Source organism: Pteropus vampyrus, unplaced genomic scaffold (genome assembly GCF_000151845.1).
Source record: "Pteropus vampyrus isolate Shadow unplaced genomic scaffold, Pvam_2.0 Scaffold2, whole genome shotgun sequence".
NCBI classification, from domain to species: Eukaryota; Metazoa; Chordata; class Mammalia; order Chiroptera; family Pteropodidae; genus Pteropus; species Pteropus vampyrus.
This window is the reverse complement of record NW_011888783.1, coordinates 22,574,176-22,583,035: the sequence shown is the minus strand read 5'-3', so window position 1 is coordinate 22,583,035 and position 8,860 is coordinate 22,574,176. Positions and strand designations below refer to the sequence as shown.

The following is an 8,860-nucleotide window of genomic DNA, read 5'->3' as shown; positions in this document are numbered from 1 at the left end:
CCAAAAACAAACAAACAAACAAATAAACAAAAGAAGAATGAGTGATTCAGGAGTTGTCTGGTGGAAAGTTATGGGGGAAAAAGAGGACTTCTCATGCCATGTCGCTGGATCAAAAATAGATTCCTTCCAAACCAATATTAACCTTTGTTTCATTCACCTGCAAGCTTCGAAGGAAAGAACTAGAAACTCTTGTTTAAGGATAACTAAAACACAACTTTTCAAAAGCAAGTAGAAAATGACATAAGCTTTCCCTTAAATTTCCTTGCTTTCATCCTCCCTGTATTTGCTTTAGAAAAGTTAAACCCAGGAACCATTTGCACATTTGTACCACAAATCTGGTTTCTCATGGACTCTTTCTAATAATGCCTCTACTAACCTCTCACACACCACCACCCACGAATACACATCTTCGAATCTTACATCTCCCAGCGTGCCTATACTTTGGGTGGTTTCTCCTCCACTTTTTTTCAGTGGTTTTTTCAGATGATTTCCTACCTTTCTCATTCTTCCATCGTTCTTATAGTTTACCTAATTCAGGCTTCTCAACCTGAACACTATTGACATTTTAATCAGATAATTCTTTGTTGTGCATTGTAGGATGTTTAGCAGCATCTCTGGCAGTAGACCTTCCCAGTTGTAAAAACAAAAAATGTCTCCAGATATTGCCCAATGACCCACTGGGACAAAATTATCACAAGATTAGAACTACAAATTAAACTCTAACCCCTACGACCTCAATAAATGTCCACTCCTTATCAACCACAAAACCTAACCACCTACATCGTCTCGTTCTCAATTAAAACTCAACTGACACACTTTAAATTTCAACCTCCCTTATTAAAGTAAAATGTACTTCTCTTTGACCATCTGTATGTTTTTACTTTCCTTTTATTTGCTTATACCTGACCTTGTATCTAAAGTATGTCTTACAAAATATTAAGAGTGAATATAAAAAGTGAGAAAATTAGAGAAAAGGAAAAAATAAACACCTAAGATTAAGTGAGGAGTGATGTTAGATTACAAATGAAATTAAAGCCTTTTCCTCTTGCTTTTTTTTTTTTTAATTCCCTGAGACTTGGATCTTTTCATATTCTCCAAGTCTTGCTTGGAATTTAGCTTGGACACCATCAGCTTACCCTAAACATTTCCACAGCCTGTCCTTTCTTACACTGTATATGCAAACTTGAATCCAAACTGTAATGAATATTTTTTCTTACACCCAGACACATGAGTGCTACAGGAGCAAATTATACAACTGCAGATGTATGGTTTTCTAATATGAGTTAGCCCCTCAGTAGCATTCACTAATCCTTTCATCTGACTGTGGTTAGCCACTATTTCAAAAGTTTATCACTCCACTTAAGACATACAATCTTTCCCCTTCGCTCTCAGTGCACCTGCTATTTTAACAAGAAAATTGAGGTCATTCTGTGGAAACTACTTTTGCATCCTTGCAATTCCCTCCAGTATCAAACTGCTACATCTGTCAACATTTTTACTTTTTTTCCCTTCAATCTTAAAGGATTAGAAGTCTTTCCTGCTATTGAAGGCAAAGCCTGTGTTTGATTTTATTGTCAATCACTGATGCTGAGGCTTTTGCCATTAGTTTTTTCCTTTTTGTCCTTTATCTTCAACTTTTTCTTCTTTGCTGACCCCTTTCCGTCAACCTATACACAGTCTTCAAACTTCTATCCAAAAAAGTAAATCAACAAACAAAAACAAACTGACCTCTCTCTTCACTAGATTTCATCGCCACTACCGTTCAATTTCTCTTTCCCAATTCATTCAAACTCTCCATAGCAGCAGTCTGTAAGCATTATCTCCAGTTTCTAAGATGCAGTAACTCCTTGGCACTGTGTGATCTGATTTCTAACCCCATTTAATGGAGCATGCTCTCTTTAAAGGCACAGATGACCTGCAGCCTTTATCTTGACTGACTCTCTCAGGGGTATTTGACACTGTTAACTTCATTTTTCTTCTCTCACTCCCTGGGCTGTTGTTACACCCTCCCTCCTGGCTTGCCTCATGCCTTGTATACCCTTTTGTAAAGGCCCTTTTCATAGACTCTTCTTTCTCTGTGTGTGTGGTTTTTTTTTTTTTTTTTTTGCCACAAAGTAACGAATAACAAACTCAGATACTGATAGGTGGCCATCGGTAACATAAGTGAGTGAAGTCAGCTAACTGAAAACATTGTAGTATCATACAGAGTGTTTTCACTACCCTAAAAATCCTGCATGCTCCACCTATTCATCCTTCATCCCCACACCCTAACCCCTGGCAGCCACTGCTCTTTTTACTGTCTCCATGATTTTGCCTTTTCCAGAATACCATATGCTTGGTATCACATAGTATGTAACCTCAGATTGGCTTCTTTTACTTCATAATATGCATTTAAGGTTCGTCCATGTCTTTTTCTGGCTTAGTAGCCCATTTCTTTTTTACTGTCAAAACATTCCATTGTCTGGATTTACCACATTTTATTTATCCACTCACCTACTAAAGAACATCTTGGTTGCATCTAAGTTTTGGCAATCATGAATAGTGCTCTTAGAAACACTCATGAGCAGATTTTTGCATGGACATAAGTTTTCAACTCAATAACAAGGAGTACAATTGCTAAGTCAAATGGTAAGAATTATGTTTAGCCAAAAAGTGCCTGTACCTTTTTACACTCTCACCAGCAATGAATGGAGTTCCTCTTGCTCCACATTCTCTCCAGCATTCGATGATGACAGCGTTGTGAATTCTGGCCATTCTAATAGGTGTGTAGTAGTATCCCATTGTTTTAATTTGCATTTTCCTAGTGACATATGATGTGGGACATTTTTTCTTATGCTTATTTTCCATCTGTATATCTTTGATGAGGTGTCTGTTCAGGTCTTTGGCCAATTTTTCAAATTTTTTTCTTTCTGTTGAGTTTTAAGAGTTCTTTGTGTATTTTGTTTTGTCTAATTTTTTATTGAGTTGTTTTCTATTCTTGAGTTCCGTGAGTTCTTTATAAATATTCTGGATGAAAATATTTGGGAGATGTGCAATTTGCAAACTTTATTTTTCCTTTCTGTGTCTTGTTTTTGTATTCTTGACTGCTTTTCACAGAGTGAGAATTTTTAACTTTGATGAAGTCATATTTATTAAATTTTTTCTTTTATGGATATTGGTTTTGGTGTTATATCTAAAAGTTCTTTGCCTAACCCAAGGTCACAAAGATTTGTCCTATTTTTCTTCTAAATGTTTTATAATTTCATGTTTTACATATAGGTATATAATCAATTTTGAGTAAATTTTGTTTTTTAAGTTATGAGAAATAAGAACAGATGCATGGTTTTCATTTCCCAAATGTGGCTACAATGCAACATTTTCATAGACTAGAAGATCTATGAAGATTTATAGAAGAGAGTATACATTTCGAAGCAAATGAAAATTCAAGGGTAGAGTATATTTCATTGACCCTAATTCTACAAGTCAGAACTTTAAAGTCCTTTAAAAATTTGTTTTACAGGGAGCGGCCCTGTATTTATATTTGCATTGAGATATCTGCCAATCAATTCCAATACTATAATCTGATAGAAGGACCAGAAGTCCAAACCAGGAAAAGAATTCCATTCAAATAGGTTTAATTATCTTATAGTAAATGACTCTCTTAATTTTAGTAAAATTATAGTTCCAGTTATCTATAACTTTAGACAAAGATGTAGGGAAAATGTAAAGAAAACTTATTTTTATGACTTGTATTAGGACAAATGGATATACAATTGAATGAATAAAATATTTACAAGCTGTTTTGGTATTGTTCTCAGGGTAAAGTTGAAAGTATATATCTAAATATAACATTGGGTGATAGAAAAAATGTTCTCTTCTAATTAATTTTTAAAAAATCTTTATGAACATGATAAATTAGAAAGCCCTCTTGGATTTTTTTTTCTTATAAAATATTATAGCTCTATGTTTTCCTGCCCTTTTAAAAAATTTTAAGCAGAGTAGATTCTAATTTAGTTGTTTCTTAGGTTTTTAACATTAAGCCGAAAATAAGCATCTAAAAAATTGTGTTACTCTTGGAAAATTTTGTCCTACTCTAAGACATACATTTCCTGAAGCAATGTTATTTTTGCCTCACTCATGACTACCTATAATGGTAGAGATATTTCTCATATGGCCTTATACAATAAGAAAATATGAACCTAACAGATGGAATCTATTTCAAAATACTTAAGAATTCTTTTAATATTAAAATTATTCATCAAGATGATTTTTCAAAACAGGATAATTTGATGTATTTTGCACACAAACACTTAAGGAATTGTCTTTAACAGGTCTGATTTACAGTTGTCAATATCATATAACTATTCCTTTTATGTCCAGCAGAGGTGGTAGATTTATCTTTTTGTTAAATATGGTATAAATCGAAAGTGCTGAAAAACTAGATGCAATTTTATGCTTTATTTTATCTCTAAGTATTTTATTTTTTAGGTTTTTAACAAAAGAAATATGGCATAAATAATAGTCAAAAATACAAAAGTACAATTAGAATAACAGAACTGACTCATTTCTAAACTCTCCTTCTTAATCATCATCACCCTCATCTCAGACTGACTGAGGAACTATTCTGCTTTAAACTCTGTTTTTCAACGTCCTGTAGCAATGGGAATCCCTTACTTAGTCATCTCTACTTGATAGTCTCATAAGGTTAAAGGGCATAACAAGTGCTAAAAGAGGCCAAGCCGCCTCATGCTCACATTGTGTGCTCTATGTTGAAACTTCCAGAGGTTTATTGATGCCGTGGGACTAAGAAATGAGAGTAGAGCCAATTTTCTCCATGGCCTTCACCCTTTCTCACAGACCACACGAAAACCACTGTTATCAAAAGGAAACTAGAATTTTCCTCTTCTGGTTTCTGTCAAGCTAAAATAATGGAATTTCTTTTTTCTTCTCAAGGAAGTTTAACTAGGTTCAGTATAAATCTTAGCAGAATATTGCTTATAATCAGAACAAGCAGTGTATTTCCTTTTCTTCTTCCTCTAATACCGATATGTGAATAATAGTATTTAAATAATCTTATATTTAAAGTTGAAGGCATTACACCAACTTGACAAGAATTAGAAAATTGTGTTTATAAATGCGCAACATATAAGACAATATTTATTGTTTTCAACATACCTATTATGGAAGATTTGTGCTCATAAAAACAATACACCATACAATGAATCCTAAATCTACACAAGAATGATTCTTCTTATAACTGTAAAATTTGAGACAAATGTAAAGAAAGAAAATAAGATAATAATAAGATGTATGTAGTAAAGTTATCTCATCAAAGATTGTACTGCTTTTTCTAGTAAAGGAACATCTGTGCTTTAAAATTAAAGCATCAAAACTAGGTGTATTCCATTTAGAAAAGGGCTGAAAACTGCCTACCTAAAAACTGAAGATATATTTTATTTGGCCATCATTTTTTTTTTTAAACTAAATTTGCTGAATTTCCAAAATCCACTTTCTTACTCTGTGCTATTTCACATATTTTGTTATCTGTCTCTGAAGTAATCTGTGTTTGTTACCCAGGTTTACAAAATTGTTACTGAGTGATTTTAAAAACATTGACAAGTGTGTAAGACAAATTTTCTTATATACTATTGGTAGGCATGTAAATTCTTTATGATGCTTTTGCATGTAATATTTGACAATATTTGTTAAAATATTAATTTTACCTCTCTGAAGTTATTTGACAGAAACAATCATATACTTGCATAAAGGATGTTCATGGATAAATCAATGAAGGGTAAAAATTCAGAAACCTTCTAAATACCAGCCAGTAGTTATTAGTTTAATAAATCATAGTAAATCCATATAATGGAATATCATATTGCTCTTTAATAAAAGAACGAGATAGTCTAATATACACTGACATGGAAAGACATCAAATAAACAAATGAAAAAAGTAGCAAAATATTTTTATATTTCTCTAAATAATTATCTCATATTATTAAACTTATAGTACACTAGTATATTGCTAATGTATACCAAACTGGTAATGGTGGCTATCCTTGACAGGATGGGATTATGGTGAGCTTGTATTCTAAATCTGTATTCCCGTAACATTTAAAGTGTGAGAGCAAACATATAAGACACATACTAAGAAGCTAAACTATGGACACCCAAAACTCAGAAACTTTCTATAAAAAGTTATTAGATAACATACATTTTCCTATATTTCTACCTGGGGCATAGTTTGGCTATTGATACAGTAAGAATAATGGTTATATAATATGATTCAAATTATAAATACTCATTGGATTATGTTTAAAAGCTTTATGCAACTTTTTGTTGCTTTACTTAAATGAATAAAATGCAGTTTTAGAGATATACATAAAATTGTTAAAATCTAACTTATCTTAGGGAAAAAAAACACTTAAATATTTAGGTACATATTTTTTACAGACATAAGAAGAGAAACATGTTTGGAGCTTCATGAAAAGTTTTATGCTGGGGACAAGGTCTATTTTAAATGCTTTACGTATCTCTTCTTCTTACACATTTTAAAATTCTGTAATAATCCATTTTGAAAGGTTAAAAAAAAGTGTATTCCTCCCGCTGTTGAGAAGAAAAAATTGTCATCTCTGCCTTATTAATGAACCAGACAGTGGATTGCAAAATAAACTTGGCAAAATTTAGATGCCCTGTCCTTGTAGACCATTTGGTCTACAAATGGACCGATGATATAGAGGATGGTCTTCTTGTTGTCAAGGATAGAATCAGAATGAGGCAAACTTGCATGCGAGAGAAGGAATTTGTGTGCTAGCCTTGGAAAATTTTATGCCTGACCTGATCACAATGACAGGTTTATTGCCATGATGAGAGAGAATTAAAACCTTACTGACCTAGAGAGGAACTTGAAAATGAAGAGGGGATCACAGTCTGGAAAATGAGATCATGGCTTGGACTATTGTCATCATTATCAATAGCAAACATATACTGAGAACCACCAGATGAAGGGCATTGAATTAAGTGTGGTGAGGCTGATGTTATAAAACCCACATGAGAAGCTGACAGAATGATATATATTTACCCAGTTGATTTAATGGTATATTTAGTCATTCTAGACATCACCAGATTTGATAACACTTGAAATTTACTGTCATGAAACTATGACTCCTTGGGAAAAGGCACACAAAAGTTTGCATGTTAAATCAGAGGTTCACTCATCCATAAATTCCTGGTTTTACTTTAAACTGATTTTCTCAGGTTAACATTGGAGATGGAAAAGACAGTCTGGTTTTAAACTCCAGGGTATATGCACATTTGTGTGCCAATTACATGCTTCCAAAATTTATTTTAATTAAATTTTCATTGATGAATGTGGTTTGATATTTATTTAGTATAAAATGTCTGTGCACAGTGTAACAGTTTTTACAAATCTGTTTAAAATGTAGTGGTTGTTTATTTGGAATTCATACTCTTAATTATTTCATCCATCAATTTTTTTACTTCTTTGTGTCTTGAAACTGCTCAACTCATGCAGTTCTGAAGTTTAACTCCAGTAAGCCCTCTTCCATCTGGTTGTCTTGCGAAGACAATGTAGCTTGCCTTCCTCATCCATTACCACTGTTAGAGTTCCAGTTGCTAGGTGTTCCTTCTCTCCAGTAGGGTCAACTCTGAGCAGAGTGTCATCAAACACCTCAAAGGAAGTTACAACTGGATGAGTTCTAAGGTTCAAATAACTTTTTTTTCTTTAAATTAACTTCTGCTAAATCAATTTCTTCATTTATAGTAATTTCAGACAACTGTACTTTTTTAAAGCACCTAACAAAGCAAATGTACAAGCATTCAAAATATTTACATCATAGTCAGAGGCAAATAAGATCACAGTATAGAACCCAAGCAGGCTTTCCTGAAGAAATGCGTAAGTCCTCTTGTTTGAATTACCTGTGAATTTTCATTGACATCAACAATGAACTGACCAGCTACTCGAGCCTCTTCTCTAGGAGGTGCAGACCAAAATCTCGATGAACACAGAGGTGGTAGGAACCACAACGTATAATTTATCAGGGCATGTGTTGGTGCTGCAAATCCACTTTAATTCCACAAATTACCGTAGTATTTCTCAGGTTGACCAAAGTAGAACCATCTGCAGTACTTGTTAGACTTATGTTGACAGTTGTGGTTCTGAATTCAACAAGTTCTCTTCCATCAAGATGGCAGTTCTTTTTCAAAAATGTCCTGTAATACTCCAGAGATTCCAGTTTTGAACCCGGCTGCCATCTTTTCGCCTGCCTCATTTTAATTCAATCGTAATCAAATATGTCAACAACCTTTCTGAGCATTTGTCAATTTAAATACAAAGTGTTATACATTCTAGTAACTTGTCAAATGGTAGTAGTTTTGTTGTTGTTTTAATGTTAATTCAGGACAGACAGCTTCAAAGTTTTAAAATAACTTTTGGTTATTCATGTTTATTTATTATTAATCATGCTTAAACAGTTTTCTTCAAAGTATATCTGAGCATACTTTTTGCTTTTCCCCTAAGAGTCCATTGAGTAAGATTTGCGCCATCTCCATGAATTGCAGTTGAATAGTTTTCACATGATTCCATCTGTCAGTGAGCATGCCAATATCCCATGACCACATGAAAACCATACTTATCATTTCAAGTATTGGTTCCTTCAGGTGACAAAGGGGGATAATAACCGTCTTTAAGACTTGTGTATTTTTCCTAGGTGTTTACTGACGTCACCTTTATGAAATTACTCTTAGAATTTCTTGGGTGTCTAATGTTAAAAAAATGTCAAGCCCTTCAGTTCAATACAGTGAACAAAAATGTGTATAAGAATATCTGAGCTCTGACTCTGCCACAGAGACAAAGGTACAG

The 8,860-nt window shown here is 33.4% G+C and overlaps 1 pseudogene; it reads right to left on the bottom strand.

Moving 5' to 3' along the window:
- Nucleotides 1-7,431: 7,431 nt before the first annotated feature.
- On the bottom strand, nucleotides 7,432-8,253 carry LOC105290863 (annotated as a pseudogene).
- Between the last annotated feature and the right edge of the window lie 607 nt (nucleotides 8,254-8,860).